General features: G+C 47.0%; 26 non-coding genes across 26 annotated transcripts; 17 read left to right on the top strand and 9 right to left on the bottom strand.

Annotated features, from left to right (window-relative positions):
• The first annotated feature begins 737 nt into the window (after positions 1–737).
• On the top strand, positions 738–810 carry TRNAA-AGC (transfer RNA alanine (anticodon AGC)). Its single transcript has one exon. It is a non-coding gene; the product is annotated as a tRNA-Ala (tRNA).
• A 106-nt stretch (positions 811–916) lies between these two features.
• Positions 917–1,002, top strand: TRNAY-GUA (transfer RNA tyrosine (anticodon GUA)). The gene is given in 2 exon segments: positions 917–953; positions 967–1,002. It is a non-coding gene; the product is annotated as a tRNA-Tyr (tRNA).
• Positions 1,003–1,430: 428 nt separating this feature from the next.
• Positions 1,431–1,504, bottom strand: TRNAN-GUU (transfer RNA asparagine (anticodon GUU)). Its single transcript has one exon. It is a non-coding gene; the product is annotated as a tRNA-Asn (tRNA).
• An 835-nt stretch (positions 1,505–2,339) lies between these two features.
• TRNAA-AGC (transfer RNA alanine (anticodon AGC)) lies at positions 2,340–2,412 on the top strand. Its single transcript has one exon. It is a non-coding gene; the product is annotated as a tRNA-Ala (tRNA).
• A 106-nt stretch (positions 2,413–2,518) lies between these two features.
• TRNAY-GUA (transfer RNA tyrosine (anticodon GUA)) lies at positions 2,519–2,604 on the top strand. The gene is given in 2 exon segments: positions 2,519–2,555; positions 2,569–2,604. It is a non-coding gene; the product is annotated as a tRNA-Tyr (tRNA).
• Positions 2,605–3,032: 428 nt separating this feature from the next.
• TRNAN-GUU (transfer RNA asparagine (anticodon GUU)) lies at positions 3,033–3,106 on the bottom strand. The gene has a single exon. It is a non-coding gene; the product is annotated as a tRNA-Asn (tRNA).
• A 1,016-nt stretch (positions 3,107–4,122) lies between these two features.
• Positions 4,123–4,208, top strand: TRNAY-GUA (transfer RNA tyrosine (anticodon GUA)). Its single transcript is given in 2 exon segments — positions 4,123–4,159; positions 4,173–4,208. It is a non-coding gene; the product is annotated as a tRNA-Tyr (tRNA).
• A 428-nt stretch (positions 4,209–4,636) lies between these two features.
• Positions 4,637–4,710, bottom strand: TRNAN-GUU (transfer RNA asparagine (anticodon GUU)). The gene has a single exon. It is a non-coding gene; the product is annotated as a tRNA-Asn (tRNA).
• Positions 4,711–5,546: 836 nt separating this feature from the next.
• Positions 5,547–5,619, top strand: TRNAA-AGC (transfer RNA alanine (anticodon AGC)). The gene has a single exon. It is a non-coding gene; the product is annotated as a tRNA-Ala (tRNA).
• A 106-nt stretch (positions 5,620–5,725) lies between these two features.
• On the top strand, positions 5,726–5,811 carry TRNAY-GUA (transfer RNA tyrosine (anticodon GUA)). Its single transcript is given in 2 exon segments — positions 5,726–5,762; positions 5,776–5,811. It is a non-coding gene; the product is annotated as a tRNA-Tyr (tRNA).
• A 428-nt stretch (positions 5,812–6,239) lies between these two features.
• TRNAN-GUU (transfer RNA asparagine (anticodon GUU)) lies at positions 6,240–6,313 on the bottom strand. The gene has a single exon. It is a non-coding gene; the product is annotated as a tRNA-Asn (tRNA).
• An 836-nt stretch (positions 6,314–7,149) lies between these two features.
• TRNAA-AGC (transfer RNA alanine (anticodon AGC)) lies at positions 7,150–7,222 on the top strand. The gene has a single exon. It is a non-coding gene; the product is annotated as a tRNA-Ala (tRNA).
• A 106-nt stretch (positions 7,223–7,328) lies between these two features.
• On the top strand, positions 7,329–7,414 carry TRNAY-GUA (transfer RNA tyrosine (anticodon GUA)). The gene is given in 2 exon segments: positions 7,329–7,365; positions 7,379–7,414. It is a non-coding gene; the product is annotated as a tRNA-Tyr (tRNA).
• A 428-nt stretch (positions 7,415–7,842) lies between these two features.
• Positions 7,843–7,916, bottom strand: TRNAN-GUU (transfer RNA asparagine (anticodon GUU)). Its single transcript has one exon. It is a non-coding gene; the product is annotated as a tRNA-Asn (tRNA).
• Positions 7,917–8,752: 836 nt separating this feature from the next.
• On the top strand, positions 8,753–8,825 carry TRNAA-AGC (transfer RNA alanine (anticodon AGC)). Its single transcript has one exon. It is a non-coding gene; the product is annotated as a tRNA-Ala (tRNA).
• Positions 8,826–8,931: 106 nt separating this feature from the next.
• On the top strand, positions 8,932–9,017 carry TRNAY-GUA (transfer RNA tyrosine (anticodon GUA)). The gene is given in 2 exon segments: positions 8,932–8,968; positions 8,982–9,017. It is a non-coding gene; the product is annotated as a tRNA-Tyr (tRNA).
• A 428-nt stretch (positions 9,018–9,445) lies between these two features.
• TRNAN-GUU (transfer RNA asparagine (anticodon GUU)) lies at positions 9,446–9,519 on the bottom strand. The gene has a single exon. It is a non-coding gene; the product is annotated as a tRNA-Asn (tRNA).
• Positions 9,520–10,355: 836 nt separating this feature from the next.
• TRNAA-AGC (transfer RNA alanine (anticodon AGC)) lies at positions 10,356–10,428 on the top strand. Its single transcript has one exon. It is a non-coding gene; the product is annotated as a tRNA-Ala (tRNA).
• A 106-nt stretch (positions 10,429–10,534) lies between these two features.
• Positions 10,535–10,620, top strand: TRNAY-GUA (transfer RNA tyrosine (anticodon GUA)). The gene is given in 2 exon segments: positions 10,535–10,571; positions 10,585–10,620. It is a non-coding gene; the product is annotated as a tRNA-Tyr (tRNA).
• A 428-nt stretch (positions 10,621–11,048) lies between these two features.
• On the bottom strand, positions 11,049–11,122 carry TRNAN-GUU (transfer RNA asparagine (anticodon GUU)). Its single transcript has one exon. It is a non-coding gene; the product is annotated as a tRNA-Asn (tRNA).
• An 831-nt stretch (positions 11,123–11,953) lies between these two features.
• Positions 11,954–12,026, top strand: TRNAA-AGC (transfer RNA alanine (anticodon AGC)). The gene has a single exon. It is a non-coding gene; the product is annotated as a tRNA-Ala (tRNA).
• A 106-nt stretch (positions 12,027–12,132) lies between these two features.
• TRNAY-GUA (transfer RNA tyrosine (anticodon GUA)) lies at positions 12,133–12,218 on the top strand. The gene is given in 2 exon segments: positions 12,133–12,169; positions 12,183–12,218. It is a non-coding gene; the product is annotated as a tRNA-Tyr (tRNA).
• A 428-nt stretch (positions 12,219–12,646) lies between these two features.
• On the bottom strand, positions 12,647–12,720 carry TRNAN-GUU (transfer RNA asparagine (anticodon GUU)). The gene has a single exon. It is a non-coding gene; the product is annotated as a tRNA-Asn (tRNA).
• An 828-nt stretch (positions 12,721–13,548) lies between these two features.
• Positions 13,549–13,621, top strand: TRNAA-AGC (transfer RNA alanine (anticodon AGC)). The gene has a single exon. It is a non-coding gene; the product is annotated as a tRNA-Ala (tRNA).
• A 620-nt stretch (positions 13,622–14,241) lies between these two features.
• Positions 14,242–14,315, bottom strand: TRNAN-GUU (transfer RNA asparagine (anticodon GUU)). The gene has a single exon. It is a non-coding gene; the product is annotated as a tRNA-Asn (tRNA).
• An 835-nt stretch (positions 14,316–15,150) lies between these two features.
• Positions 15,151–15,223, top strand: TRNAA-AGC (transfer RNA alanine (anticodon AGC)). Its single transcript has one exon. It is a non-coding gene; the product is annotated as a tRNA-Ala (tRNA).
• Positions 15,224–15,619: the final 396 nt, after the last annotated feature.

Genomic DNA, 15,619 nt, shown 5'->3' with positions numbered 1-15,619 from the left:
ACAAAGAGACAATTGCCGGTGCTCAGTAGAGCTCAAGTTGCCGACAATAAGATCCTGCTGTCGGATTCCATCCCATAGACACCCTCCCTTCTAGTCACTTTTCAAAAGTCAGTCGATAAGTACAATTCTCCTCAAGGTAGCAGCATCCAGCAGCAGAGTGGCGCAGCGGAAGCATGCTGGGCCCATAACCCAGAGGTCGATGGATCGAAACCATCCTCTGCTATGAGATCATTTTCATAGAAGTCGCCAAATCTCTTCTGTCAACACAAACGCGTTTCTGATCAAAAATATAAACCAAAGGCCCAAATCCCTGCTCATCACATGCTGATGGAAAAAGAAGAATTCCCCACGTCACAGCATTTCCTATAGCCCGGGTGTTTTTCAGCCCCACAGCCAAAAAGACCAATGGCTCTGCATGCGTATTTGCTGCATCGCAACTTTCTTCTCCAAATTATTAAGGCTTTTTTCATGCCTTACCACTCAGTTCTGCACATATGTGCAAAGGGTTTGCTTGGAAGAGGTGTGCATGTATTCATAAGCCCCCCGTCACCCTATAAACTCCTCCGATGATCTTCTACTATGGCAAAATGGTATCCGCACTTAAAAAAAAAAAAAAAAAAAAAGCGATCTACTTTTCAGAAATCAGTTGCCATGTAACAATGCAACGTCACACCTGACTTTATGTGAAAGCCACCACAGGGTGTGGGAAGAAAGTAAAGGCAAGTCTACCATGCCAGGGGGGATTAGCTCAAGTGGTAGAGCGCTCGCTTAGCATGCGAGAGGTAGCGGGATCGATGCCCGCATTCTCCAAAGCTGATTTTGTTTTTTTCACATGGTAGTCGAGAGTTTCTTTTTACCTCATGCTCAAGGCTCCAACAGCTAAAACTAGGAGGCTTTCAAGCATGAGCAAAACATGCCTTCGATAGCTCAGCTGGTAGAGCGGAGGACTGTAGCAGTAAATCAGCAATCCTTAGGTCGCTGGTTCAATTCCGGCTCGAAGGAATTTTTTGTGAATTCTATCGGATGGTTCATCCTCCTGGTCAACACAGCCACCGGTATGCTCCTTCTGTCCATCTACAACAGGTCTTTTAGAAAGGTTTCCTCCGTTGTACCCGAGGAGGTCAAAACAAAGGCAGAGAGCAACAGAGATTTACTTGTTGGGAGAGCAGCTCAGCTGAAACCCAACATGGAATCTTTTCCACCCATAACATGCGATGCCAGCAAAAGAGACCATGGTTCCTGGGAAAACACGGCTAACCTCCTTCCCTCTATCGACAAAGAGCTCTTTTAGAAAGGTCTCTTCTGTAGTATCTAGGGAGTTCAAAAGGTAGGTAGCGAGCAAGCAACAGGGCTTTTTATTGGAAGAGCAGATGAAAGCCAACGTGGAATCTTCTTCCCCCGTAGCATGCTACTCAAGCAAAAGTGGCCCACGTCCCTGGGTGGGCTTGAACCACCAACCTTTCGGTTAACAGCCGAACGCGCTAACCGATTGCGCCACAGAGACGCAGATGTCTGGCCTTTCCACGGGAACTCCCAGCCAGGCCAGGCGCAGGTTCCTCAGGGGAACCTTTGAACATAATATGACAAAAAGAAATCAGCAAAAACAAAGAGACAATTGCCGGTGCTCAGTAGAGCTCAAGTTGCCGACAATAAGATCCTGCTGTCGGATTCCATCCCATAGACACCCTCCCTTCTAGTCACTTTTCAAAAGTCAGTCGATAAGTACAATTCTCCTCAAGGTAGCAGCATCCAGCAGCAGAGTGGCGCAGCGGAAGCGTGCTGGGCCCATAACCCAGAGGTCGATGGATCGAAACCATCCTCTGCTATGAGATCATTTTCATAGAAGTCGCCAAATCTCTTCTGTCAACACAAACGCGTTTCTGATCAAAAATATAAACCAAAGGCCCAAATCCCTGCTCATCACATGCTGATGGAAAAAGAAGAATTCCCCACGTCACAGCATTTCCTATAGCCCGGGTGTTTTTCAGCCCCACAGCCAAAAAGACCAATGGCTCTGCATGCGTATTTGCTGCATCGCAACTTTCTTCTCCAAATTATTAAGGCTTTTTTCATGCCTTACCACTCAGTTCTGCACATATGTGCAAAGGGTTTGCTTGGAAGAGGTGTGCATGTATTCATAAGCCCCCCGTCACCCTATAAACTCCTCCGATGATCTTCTACTATGGCAAAATGGTATCCGCACTTAAAAAAAAAAAAAAAAAAAAAGCGATCTACTTTTAGAAATCAGTTGCCATGTAACAATGCAACGTCACACCTGACTTTATGTGAAAGCCACCACAGGGTGTGGGAAGAAAGTAAAGGCAAGTCTACCATGCCAGGGGGGATTAGCTCAAGTGGTAGAGCGCTCGCTTAGCATGCGAGAGGTAGCGGGATCGATGCCCGCATTCTCCAAAGCTGATTTTGTTTTTTTCACATGGTAGTCGAGAGTTTCTTTTTACCTCATGCTCAAGGCTCCAACAGCTAAAACTAGGAGGCTTTCAAGCATGAGCAAAACATGCCTTCGATAGCTCAGCTGGTAGAGCGGAGGACTGTAGCAGTAAATCAGCAATCCTTAGGTCGCTGGTTCAATTCCGGCTCGAAGGAATTTTTTGTGAATTCTATCGGATGGTTCATCCTCCTGGTCAACACAGCCACCGGTATGCTCCTTCTGTCCATCTACAACAGGTCTTTTAGAAAGGTTTCCTCCGTTGTACCCGAGGAGGTCAAAACAAAGGCAGAGAGCAACAGAGATTTACTTGTTGGGAGAGCAGCTCAGCTGAAACCCAACATGGAATCTTTTCCACCCATAACATGCGATGCCAGCAAAAGAGACCATGGTTCCTGGGAAAACACGGCTAACCTCCTTCCCTCTATCGACAAAGAGCTCTTTTAGAAAGGTCTCTTCTGTAGTATCTAGGGAGTTCAAAAGGTAGGTAGCGAGCAAGCAACAGGGCTTTTTATTGGAAGAGCAGATGAAAGCCAACGTGGAATCTTCTTCCCCCGTAGCATGCTACTCAAGCAAAAGTGGCCCACGTCCCTGGGTGGGCTTGAACCACCAACCTTTCGGTTAACAGCCGAACGCGCTAACCGATTGCGCCACAGAGACGCAGATGTCTGGCCTTTCCACGGGAACTCCCAGCCAGGCCAGGCGCAGGTTCCTCAGGGGAACCTTTGAACATAATATGACAAAAAGAAATCAGCAAAAACAAAGAGACAATTGCCGGTGCTCAGTAGAGCTCAAGTTGCCGACAATAAGATCCTGCTGTCGGATTCCATCCCATAGACACCCTCCCTTCTAGTCACTTTTCAAAAGTCAGTCGATAAGTACAATTCTCCTCAAGGTAGCAGCATCCAGCAGCAGAGTGGCGCAGCGGAAGCGTGCTGGGCCCATAACCCAGAGGTCGATGGATCGAAACCATCCTCTGCTATGAGATCATTTTCATAGAAGTCGCCAAATCTCTTCTGTCAACACAAACGCGTTTCTGATCAAAAATATAAACCAAAGGCCCAAATCCCTGCTCATCACATGCTGATGGAAAAAGAAGAATTCCCCACGTCACAGCATTTCCTATAGCCCGGGTGTTTTTCAGCCCCACAGCCAAAAAGACCAATGGCTCTGCATGCGTATTTGCTGCATCGCAACTTTCTTCTCCAAATTATTAAGGCTTTTTTCATGCCTTACCACTCAGTTCTGCACATATGTGCAAAGGGTTTGCTTGGAAGAGGTGTGCATGTATTCATAAGCCCCCCGTCACCCTATAAACTCCTCCGATGATCTTCTACTATGGCAAAATGGTATCCGCACTTAAAAAAAAAAAAAAAAAAAAAATCGATCTACTTTTCAGAAATCAGTTGCCATGTAACAATGCAACGTCACACCTGACTTTATGTGAAAGCCACCACAGGGTGTGGGAAGAAAGTAAAGGCAAGTCTACCATGCCAGGGGGGATTAGCTCAAGTGGTAGAGCGCTCGCTTAGCATGCGAGAGGTAGCGGGATAGATGCCCGCATTCTCCAAAGCTGATTTTGTTTTTTTCACATGGTAGTCGAGAGTTTCTTTTTACCTCATGCTCAAGGCTCCAAAAGCTAAAACTAGGAGGCTTTCAAGCATGAGCAAAACATGCCTTCGATAGCTCAGCTGGTAGAGCGGAGGACTGTAGCAGTAAATCAGCAATCCTTAGGTCGCTGGTTCAATTCCGGCTCGAAGGAATTTTTTGTGAATTCTATCGGATGGTTCATCCTCCTGGTCAACACAGCCACCGGTATGCTCCTTCTGTCCATCTACAACAGGTCTTTTAGAAAGGTTTCCTCCGTTGTACCCGAGGAGGTCAAAACAAAGGCAGAGAGCAACAGAGATTTACTTGTTGGGAGAGCAGCTCAGCTGAAACCCAACATGGAATCTTTTCCACCCATAACATGCGATGCCAGCAAAAGAGACCATGGTTCCTGGGAAAACACGGCTAACCTCCTTCCCTCTATCGACAAAGAGCTCTTTTAGAAAGGTCTCTTCTGTAGTATCTAGGGAGTTCAAAAGGTAGGTAGCGAGCAAGCAACAGGGCTTTTTATTGGAAGAGCAGATGAAAGCCAACGTGGAATCTTCTTCCCCCGTAGCATGCTACTCAAGCAAAAGTGGCCCACGTCCCTGGGTGGGCTTGAACCACCAACCTTTCGGTTAACAGCCGAACGCGCTAACCGATTGCGCCACAGAGACGCAGATGTCTGGCCTTTCCACGGGAACTCCCAGCCAGGCCAGGCGCAGGTTCCTCAGGGGAACCTTTGAACATAATATGACAAAAAGAAATCAGCAAAAACAAAGAGACAATTGCCGGTGCTCAGTAGAGCTCAAGTTGCCGACAATAAGATCCTGCTGTCGGATTCCATCCCATAGACACCCTCCCTTCTAGTCACTTTTCAAAAGTCAGTCGATAAGTACAATTCTCCTCAAGGTAGCAGCATCCAGCAGCAGAGTGGCGCAGCGGAAGCGTGCTGGGCCCATAACCCAGAGGTCAATGGATCGAAACCATCCTCTGCTATGAGATCATTTTCATAGAAGTCGCCAAATCTCTTCTGTCAACACAAACGCGTTTCTGATCAAAAATATAAACCAAAGGCCCAAATCCCTGCTCATCACATGCTGATGGAAAAATAAGAATTCCCCACGTCACAGCATTTCCTATAGCCCGGGTGTTTTTCAGCCCCACAGCCAAAAAGACCAATGGCTCTGCATGCGTATTTGCTGCATCGCAACTTTCTTCTCCAAATTATTAAGGCTTTTTTCATGCCTTACCACTCAGTTCTGCACATATGTGCAAAGGGTTTGCTTGGAAGAGGTGTGCATGTATTCATAAGCCCCCCGTCACCCTATAAACTCCTCCGATGATCTTATACTATGGCAAAATGGTATCCGCACTTAAAAAAAAAAAAAAAAAAAAAGCGATCTACTTTTCAGAAATCAGTTGCCATGTAACAATGCAACGTCACACCTGACTTTATGTGAAAGCCACCACAGGGTGTGGGAAGAAAGTAAAGGCAAGTCTACCATGCCAGGGGGGATTAGCTCAAGTGGTAGAGCGCTCGCTTAGCATGCGAGAGGTAGCGGGATCGATGCCCGCATTCTCCAAAGCTGATTTTGTTTTTTTCACATGGTAGTCGAGAGTTTCTTTTTACCTCATGCTCAAGGCTCCAACAGCTAAAACTAGGAGGCTTTCAAGCATGAGCAAAACATGCCTTCGATAGCTCAGCTGGTAGAGTGGAGGACTGTAGCAGTAAATCAGCAATCCTTAGGTCGCTGGTTCAATTCCGGCTCGAAGGAATTTTTTGTGAATTCTATCGGATGGTTCATCCTCCTGGTCAACACAGCCACCGGTATGCTCCTTCTGTCCATCTACAACAGGTCTTTTAGAAAGGTTTCCTCCGTTGTACCCGAGGAGGTCAAAACAAAGGCAGAGAGCAACAGAGATTTACTTGTTGGGAGAGCAGCTCAGCTGAAACCCAACATGGAATCTTTTCCACCCATAACATGCGATGCCAGCAAAAGAGACCATGGTTCCTGGGAAAACACGGCTAACCTCCTTCCCTCTATCGACAAAGAGCTCTTTTAGAAAGGTCTCTTCTGTAGTATCTAGGGAGTTCAAAAGGTAGGTAGCGAGCAAGCAACAGGGCTTTTTATTGGAAGAGCAGATGAAAGCCAACGTGGAATCTTCTTCCCCCGTAGCATGCTACTCAAGCAAAAGTGGCCCACGTCCCTGGGTGGGCTTGAACCACCAACCTTTCGGTTAACAGCCGAACGCGCTAACCGATTGCGCCACAGAGACGCAGATGTCTGGCCTTTCCACGGGAACTCCCAGCCAGGCCAGGCGCAGGTTCCTCAGGGGAACCTTTGAACATAATATGACAAAAAGAAATCAGCAAAAACAAAGAGACAATTGCCGGTGCTCAGTAGAGCTCAAGTTGCCGACAATAAGATCCTGCTGTCGGATTCCATCCCATAGACACCCTCCCTTCTAGTCACTTTTCAAAAGTCAGTCGATAAGTACAATTCTCCTCAAGGTAGCAGCATCCAGCAGCAGAGTGGCGCAGCGGAAGCGTGCTGGGCCCATAACCCAGAGGTCGATGGATCGAAACCATCCTCTGCTATGAGATCATTTTCATAGAAGTCGCCAAATCTCTTCTGTCAACACAAACGCGTTTCTGATCAAAATTATAAACCAAAGGCCCAAATCCCTGCTCATCACATGCTGATGGAAAAAGAAGAATTCCCCACGTCACAGCATTTCCTATAGCCCGGGTGTTTTTCAGCCCCACAGCCAAAAAGACCAATGGCTCTGCATGCGTATTTTCTGCATTGCAACTTTCTTCTCCAAATTATTAAGGCTTTTTTCATGCCTTACCACTCAGTTCTGCACATATGTGCAAAGGGTTTGCTTGGAAGAGGTGTGCATGTATTCATAAGCCCCCCGTCACCCTATAAACTCCTCCGATGATCTTCTACTATGGCAAAATGGTATCCGCACTTAAAAAAAAAAAAAAAAAAAAAGCGATCTACTTTTCAGAAATCAGTTGCCATGTAACAATGCAACGTCACACCTGACTTTATGTGAAAGCCACCACAGGGTGTGGGAAGAAAGTAAAGGCAAGTCTACCATGCCAGGGGGGATTAGCTCAAGTGGTAGAGCGCTCGCTTAGCATGCGAGAGGTAGTGGGATCGATGCCCGCATTCTCCAAAGCTGATTTTGTTTTTTTCACATGGTAGTCGAGAGTTTCTTTTTACCTCATGCTCAAGGCTCCAACAGCTAAAACTAGGAGGCTTTCAAGCATGAGCAAAACATGCCTTCGATAGCTCAGCTGGTAGAGCGGAGGACTGTAGCAGTAAATCAGCAATCCTTAGGTCGCTGGTTCAATTCCGGCTCGAAGGAATTTTTTGTGAATTCTATCGGATGGTTCATCCTCCTGGTCAACACAGCCACCGGTATGCTCCTTCTGTCCATCTACAACAGGTCTTTTAGAAAGGTTTCCTCCGTTGTACCCGAGGAGGTCAAAACAAAGGCAGAGAGCAACAGAGATTTACTTGTTGGGAGAGCAGCTCAGCTGAAACCCAACATGGAATCTTTTCCACCCATAACATGCGATGCCAGCAAAAGAGACCATGGTTCCTGGGAAAACACGGCTAACCTCCTTCCCTCTATCGACAAAGAGCTCTTTTAGAAAGGTCTCTTCTGTAGTATCTAGGGAGTTCAAAAGGTAGGTAGCGAGCAAGCAACAGGGCTTTTTATTGGAAGAGCAGATGAAAGCCAACGTGGAATCTTCTTCCCCCGTAGCATGCTACTCAAGCAAAAGTGGCCCACGTCCCTGGGTGGGCTTGAACCACCAACCTTTCGGTTAACAGCCGAACGCGCTAACCGATTGCGCCACAGAGACGCAGATGTCTGGCCTTTCCACGGGAACTCCCAGCCAGGCCAGGCGCAGGTTCCTCAGGGGAACCTTTGAACATAATATGACAAAAAGAAATCAGCAAAAACAAAGAGACAATTGCCGGTGCTCAGTAGAGCTCAAGTTGCCGACAATAAGATCCTGCTGTCGGATTCCATCCCATAGACAACCTCCCTTCTAGTCACTTTTCAAAAGTCAGTCGATAAGTACAATTCTCCTCAAGGTAGCAGCATCCAGCAGCAGAGTGGCGCAGCGGAAGCGTGCTGGGCCCATAACCCAGAGGTCGATGGATCGAAACCATCCTCTGCTATGAGATCATTTTCATAGAAGTCGCCAAATCTCTTCTGTCAACACAAACGCGTTTCTGATCAAAAATATAAACCAAAGGCCCAAATCCCTGCTCATCACATGCTGATGGAAAAAGAAGAATTCCCCACGTCACAGCATTTCCTATAGCCCGGGTGTTTTTCAGCCCCACAGCCAAAAAGACCAATGGCTCTGCATGCGTATTTGCTGCATCGCAACTTTCTTCTCCAAATTATTAAGGCTTTTTTCATGCCTTACCACTCAGTTCTGCACATATGTGCAAAGGGTTTGCTTGGAAGAGGTGTGCATGTATTCATAAGCCCCCCGTCACCCTATAAACTCCTCCGATGATCTTCTACTATGGCAAAATGGTATCCGCACTTAAAAAAAAAAAAAAAAAAAAAGCGATCTACTTTTCAGAAATCAGTTGCCATGTAACAATGCAACGTCACACCTGACTTTATGTGAAAGCCACCACAGGGTGTGGGAAGAAAGTAAAGGCAAGTCTACCATGCCAGGGGGGATTAGCTCAAGTGGTAGAGCGCTCGCTTAGCATGCGAGAGGTAGCGGGATCGATGCCCGCATTCTCCAAAGCTGATTTTGTTTTTTTCACATGGTAGTCGAGAGTTTCTTTTTACCTCATGCTCAAGGCTCCAACAGCTAAAACTAGGAGGCTTTCAAGCATGAGCAAAACATGCCTTCGATAGCTCAGCTGGTAGAGTGGAGGACTGTAGCAGTAAATCAGCAATCCTTAGGTCGCTGGTTCAATTCCGGCTCGAAGGAATTTTTTGTGAATTCTATCGGATGGTTCATCCTCCTGGTCAACACAGCCACCGGTATGCTCCTTCTGTCCATCTACAACAGGTCTTTTAGAAAGGTTTCCTCCGTTGTACCCGAGGAGGTCAAAACAAAGGCAGAGAGCAACAGAGATTTACTTGTTGGGAGAGCAGCTCAGCTGAAACCCAACATGGAATCTTTTCCACCCATAACATGCGATGCCAGCAAAAGAGACCATGGTTCCTGGGAAAACACGGCTAACCTCCTTCCCTCTATCGACAAAGAGCTCTTTTAGAAAGGTCTCTTCTGTAGTATCTAGGGAGTTCAAAAGGTAGGTAGCGAGCAAGCAACAGGGCTTTTTATTGGAAGAGCAGATGAAAGCCAACGTGGAATCTTCTTCCCCCGTAGCATGCTACTCAAGCAAAAGTGGCCCACGTCCCTGGGTGGGCTTGAACCACCAACCTTTCGGTTAACAGCCGAACGCGCTAACCGATTGCGCCACAGAGACGCAGATGTCTGGCCTTTCCACGGGAACTCCCAGCCAGGCCAGGCGCAGGTTCCTCAGGGGAACCTTTGAACATAATATGACAAAAAGAAATCAGCAAAAACAAAGAGACAATTGCCGGTGCTCAGTAGAGCTCAAGTTGCCGACAATAAGATCCTGCTGTCGGATTCCATCCCATAGACACCCTCCCTTCTAGTCACTTTTCAAAAGTCAGTCGATAAGTACAATTCTCCTCAAGGTAGCAGCATCCAGCAGCAGAGTGGCGCAGCGGAAGCGTGCTGGGCCCATAACCCAGAGGTCGATGGATCGAAACCATCCTCTGCTATGAGATCATTTTCATAGAAGTCGCCAAATCTCTTCTGTCAACACAAACGCGTTTCTGATCAAAAATATAAACCAAAGGCCCAAATCCCTGCTCATCACATGCTGATGGAAAAAGAAGAATTCCCCACGTCACAGCATTTCCTATAGCCCGGGTGTTTTTCAGCCCCACAGCCAAAAAGACCAATGGCTCTGCATGCGTATTTTCTGCATTGCAACTTTCTTCTCCAAATTATTAAGGCTTTTTTCATGCCTTACCACTCAGTTCTGCACATATGTGCAAAGGGTTTGCTTGGAAGAGGTGTGCATGTATTCATAAGCCCCCCGTCACCCTATAAACTCCTCCGATGATCTTCTACTATGGCAAAATGGTATCCGCACTTAAAAAAAAAAAAAAAAAAAAAGCGATCTACTTTTCAGAAATCAGTTGCCATGTAACAATGCAACGTCACACCTGACTTTATGTGAAAGCCACCACAGGGTGTGGGAAGAAAGTAAAGGCAAGTCTACCATGCCAGGGGGGATTAGCTCAAGTGGTAGAGCGCTCGCTTAGCATGCGAGAGGTAGTGGGATCGATGCCCGCATTCTCCAAAGCTGATTTTGTTTTTTTCACATGGTAGTCGAGAGTTTCTTTTTACCTCATGCTCAAGGCTCCAACAGCTAAAACTAGGAGGCTTTCAAGCATGAGCAAAACATGCCTTCGATAGCTCAGCTGGTAGAGCGGAGGACTGTAGCAGTAAATCAGCAATCCTTAGGTCGCTGGTTCAATTCCGGCTCGAAGGAATTTTTTGTGAATTCTATCGGATGGTTCATCCTCCTGGTCAACACAGCCACCGGTATGCTCCTTCTGTCCATCTACAACAGGTCTTTTAGAAAGGTTTCCTCCGTTGTACCCGAGGAGGTCAAAACAAAGGCAGAGAGCAACAGAGATTTACTTGTTGGGAGAGCAGCTCAGCTGAAACCCAACATGGAATCTTTTCCACCCATAACATGCGATGCCAGCAAAAGAGACCATGGTTCCTGGGAAAACACGGCTAACCTCCTTCCCTCTATCGACAAAGAGCTCTTTTAGAAAGGTCTCTTCTGTAGTATCTAGGGAGTTCAAAAGGTAGGTAGCGAGCAAGCAACAGGGCTTTTTATTGGAAGAGCAGATGAAAGCCAACGTGGAATCTTCTTCCCCCGTAGCATGCTACTCAAGCAAAAGTGGCCCACGTCCCTGGGTGGGCTTGAACCACCAACCTTTCGGTTAACAGCCGAACGCGCTAACCGATTGCGCCACAGAGACGCAGATGTCTGGCCTTTCCACGGGAACTCCCAGCCAGGCCAGGCGCAGGTTCCTCAGGGGAACCTTTGAACATAATATGACAAAAAGAAATCAGCAAAAACAAAGAGACAATTGCCGGTGCTCAGTAGAGCTCAAGTTGCCGACAATAAGATCCTGCTGTCGGATTCCATCCCATAGACACCCTCCCTTCTAGTCACTTTTCAAAAGTCAGTCGATAAGTACAATTCTCCTCAAGGTAGCAGCATCCAGCAGCAGAGTGGCGCAGCGGAAGCGTGCTGGGCCCATAACCCAGAGGTCGATGGATCGAAACCATCCTCTGCTATGAGATCATTTTCATAGAAGTCGCCAAATCTCTTCTGTCAACACAAACGCGTTTCTGATCAAAAATATAAACCAAAGGCCCAAATCCCTGCTCATCACATGCTGATGGAAAAAGAAGAATTCCCCACGTCACAGCATTTCCTATAGCCCGGGTGTTTTTCAGCCCCACAGCCAAAAAGACCAATGGCTCTGCATGCGTATTTGCTGCATCGCAACTTTCTTCTCCAAATTATTAAGGCTTTTTTCATGCCTTACCACTCAGTTCTGCACATATGTGCAAAGGGTTTGCTTGGAAGAGGTGTGCATGTATTCATAAGCCCCCCGTCACCCTATAAACTCCTCCGATGATCTTCTACTATGGCAAAATGGTATCCGCACTTAAAAAAAAAAAAAAAAGCGATCTACTTTTCAGAAATCAGTTGCCATGTAACAATGCAACGTCACACCTGACTTTATGTGAAAGCCACCACAGGGTGTGGGAAGAAAGTAAAGGCAAGTCTACCATGCCAGGGGGGATTAGCTCAAGTGGTAGAGCGCTCGCTTAGCATGCGAGAGGTAGCGGGATCGATGCCCGCATTCTCCAAAGCTGATTTTGTTTTTTTCACATGGTAGTCGAGAGTTTCTTTTTACCTCATGCTCAAGGCTCCAACAGCTAAAACTAGGAGGCTTTCAAGCATGAGCAAAACATGCCTTCGATAGCTCAGCTGGTAGAGCGGAGGACTGTAGCAGTAAATCAGCAATCCTTAGGTCGCTGGTTCAATTCCGGCTCGAAGGAATTTTTTGTGAATTCTATCGGATGGTTCATCCTCCTGGTCAACACAGCCACCGGTATGCTCCTTCTGTCCATCTACAACAGGTCTTTTAGAAAGGTTTCCTCCGTTGTACCCGAGGAGGTCAAAACAAAGGCAGAGAGCAACAGAGATTTACTTGTTGGGAGAGCAGCTCAGCTGAAACCCAACATGGAATCTTTTCCACCCATAACATGCGATGCCAGCAAAAGAGACCATGGTTCCTGGGAAAACACGGCTAACCTCCTTCCCTCTATCGACAAAGAGCTCTTTTAGAAAGGTCTCTTCTGTAGTATCTAGGGAGTTCAAAAGGTAGGTAGCGAGCAAGCAACAGGGCTTTTTATTGGAAGAGCAGATGAAAGCCAACGTGGAATCTTCTTCCCCCGTAGCATGCTACTCAAGCAAAAGTGGCCCACGTCCCTGGGTGGGCTTGAACCACCAACCTTTCGGTTAACAGCCGAACGCGCTAACCGATTGCGCCACAGAGACGCAGATGTCTGGCCTTTCCACGGGAACTCCCAGCCAGGCCAGGCGCAGGTTCCTCAGGGGAACCTTTGAACATAATATGACAAAAAGAAATCAGCAAAAACAAAGAGACAATTGCCGGTGCTCAGTAGAGCTCAAGTTGCCGACAATAAGATCCTGCTGTCGGATTCCATCCCATAGACACCCTCCCTTCTAGTCACTTTTCAAAAGTCAGTCGATAAGTACAATTCTCCTCAAGGTAGCAGCATCCAGCAGCAGAGTGGCGCAGCGGAAGCGTGCTGGGCCCATAACCCAGAGGTCGATGGATCGAAACCATCCTCTGCTATGAGATCATTTTCATAGAAGTCGCCAAATCTCTTCTGTCAACACAAACGCGTTTCTGATCAAAAATATAAACCAAAGGCCCAAATCCCTGCTCATCACATGCTGATGGAAAAAGAAGAATTCCCCACGTCACAGCATTTCCTATAGCCCGGGTGTTTTTCAGCCCCACAGCCAAAAAGACCAATGGCTCTGCATGCGTATTTGCTGCATCGCAACTTTCTTCTCCAAATTATTAAGGCTTTTTTCATGCCTTACCACTCAGTTCTGCACATATGTGCAAAGGGTTTGCTTGGAAGAGGTGTGCATGTATTCATAAGCCCCCCGTCACCCTATAAACTCCTCCGATGATCTTCTACTATGGCAAAATGGTATCCGCACTTAAAAAAAAAAAAAGCGATCTACTTTTCAGAAATCAGTTGCCATGTAACAATGCAACGTCACACCTGACTTTATGTGAAAGCCACCACAGGGTGTGGGAAGAAAGTAAAGGCAAGTCTACCATGCCAGGGGGGATTAGCTCAAGTGGTAGAGCGCTCGCTTAGCATGCGAGAGGTAGCGGGATCGATGCCCGCATTCTCCAAAGCTGATTTTGTTTTTTTCACATGGTAGTCGAGAGTTTCTTTTTACCTCATGCTCAAGGCTCCAACAGCTAAAACTAGGAGGCTTTCAAGCATGAGCAAAACATGCCTTCGATAGCTCAGCTGGTAGAGCGGAGGACTGTAGCAGTAAATCAGCAATCCTTAGGTCGCTGGTTCAATTCCGACTCGAAGGAATTTTTTGTGAATTCTATCGGATGGTTCATCCTCCTGGTCAACACAGCCACCGGTATGCTCCTTCTGTCCATCTACAACAGGTCTTTTAGAAAGGTTTCCTCCGTTGTACCCGAGGAGGTCAAAACAAAGGCAGAGAGCAACAGAGATTTACTTGTTGGGAGAGCAGCTCAGCTGAAACCCAACATGGAATCTTTTCCACCCATAACATGCGATGCCAGCAAAAGAGACCATGGTTCCTGGGAAAACACGGCTAACCTCCTTCCCTCTATCGACAAAGAGCTCTTTTAGAAAGGTCTCTTCTGTAGTATCTAGGGAGTTCAAAAGGTAGGTAGCGAGCAAGCAACAGGGCTTTTTATTGGAAGAGCAGATGAAAGCCAACGTGGAATCTTCTTCCCCCGTAGCATGCTACTCAAGCAAAAGTGGCCCACGTCCCTGGGTGGGCTTGAACCACCAACCTTTCGGTTAACAGCCGAACGCGCTAACCGATTGCGCCACAGAGACGCAGATGTCTGGCCTTTCCACGGGAACTCCCAGCCAGGCCAGGCGCAGGTTCCTCAGGGGAACCTTTGAACATAATATGACAAAAAGAAATCAGCAAAAACAAAGAGACAATTGCCGGTGCTCAGTAGAGCTCAAGTTGCCGACAATAAGATCCTGCTGTCGGATTCCATCCCATAGACACCCTCCCTTCTAGTCACTTTTCAAAAGTCAGTCGATAAGTACAATTCTCCTCAGGGTAGCAGCATCCAGCAGCAGAGTGGCGCAGCGGAAGCATGCTGGGCCCATAACCCAGAGGTCGATGGATCGAAACCATCCTCTGCTATGAGATCATTTTCATAGAAGTCGCCAAATCTCTTCTGTCAACTCAAACGCGTTTCTGATCAAAAATATAAACCAAAGGCCCAAATCCCTGCTCATCACATGCTGATGGAAAAAGAAGAATTCCCCACGTCACAGCATTTCCTATAGCCCGGGTGTTTTTCAGCCCCACAGCCAAAAAGACCAATGGCTCTGCATGCGTATTTGCTGCATCGCAACTTTCTTCTCCAAATTATTAAGGCTTTTTCCATGCCTTACCACTCAGTTCTGCACATATGTGCAAAGGGTTTGCTTGGAAGAGGTGTGCATGTATTCATAAGCCCCCCGTCACCCTATAAACTCCTCCGATGATCTTCTACTATGGCAAAATGGTATCCGCACTTAAAAAAAAAAAAAAAAAAAAGCGATCTACTTTTCAGAAATCAGTTGCCATGTAACAATGCAACGTCACACCTGACTTTATGTGAAAGCCACCACAGGGTGTGGGAAGAAAGTAAAGGCAAGTCTACCATGCCAGGGGGGATTAGCTCAAGTGGTAGAGCACTCGCTTAGCATGCGAGAGGTAGCGGGATCGATGCCCGCATTCTCCAAAGCTGATTTTGTTTTTTTCACATGGTAGTCGAGAGTTTCTTTTTACCTCATGCTCAAGGCTCCAACAGCTAAAACTAGGAGGCTTTCAAGCATGAGCAAAACATGCCTTCGATAGCTCAGCTGGTAGAGCGGAGCACTGTAGCAGTAAATCAGCAATCCTTAGGTCGCTGGTTCAATTCCGGCTCGAAGGAATTTTTTGTGAATTCTATCGGATGGTTCATCCTCCTGGTCAACACAGCCACCGGTATGCTCCTTCTGTCCATCTACAACAGGTCTTTTAGAAAGGTTTCCTCCGTTGTACCCGAGGAGGTCAAAACAAAGGCAGAGAGCAACAGAGATTTACTTGTTGGGAGAGCAGCTCAGCTGAAACCCAACATGGAATCTTTTCCACCCAT

This window comes from Anomaloglossus baeobatrachus, unplaced genomic scaffold, assembly GCF_048569485.1.
Source record: "Anomaloglossus baeobatrachus isolate aAnoBae1 unplaced genomic scaffold, aAnoBae1.hap1 Scaffold_4183, whole genome shotgun sequence".
NCBI classification, from domain to species: Eukaryota; Metazoa; Chordata; class Amphibia; order Anura; family Aromobatidae; genus Anomaloglossus; species Anomaloglossus baeobatrachus.
Note: the sequence above shows the minus strand (reverse complement) of the source record. Positions and strands in the feature narration are given on the sequence as shown.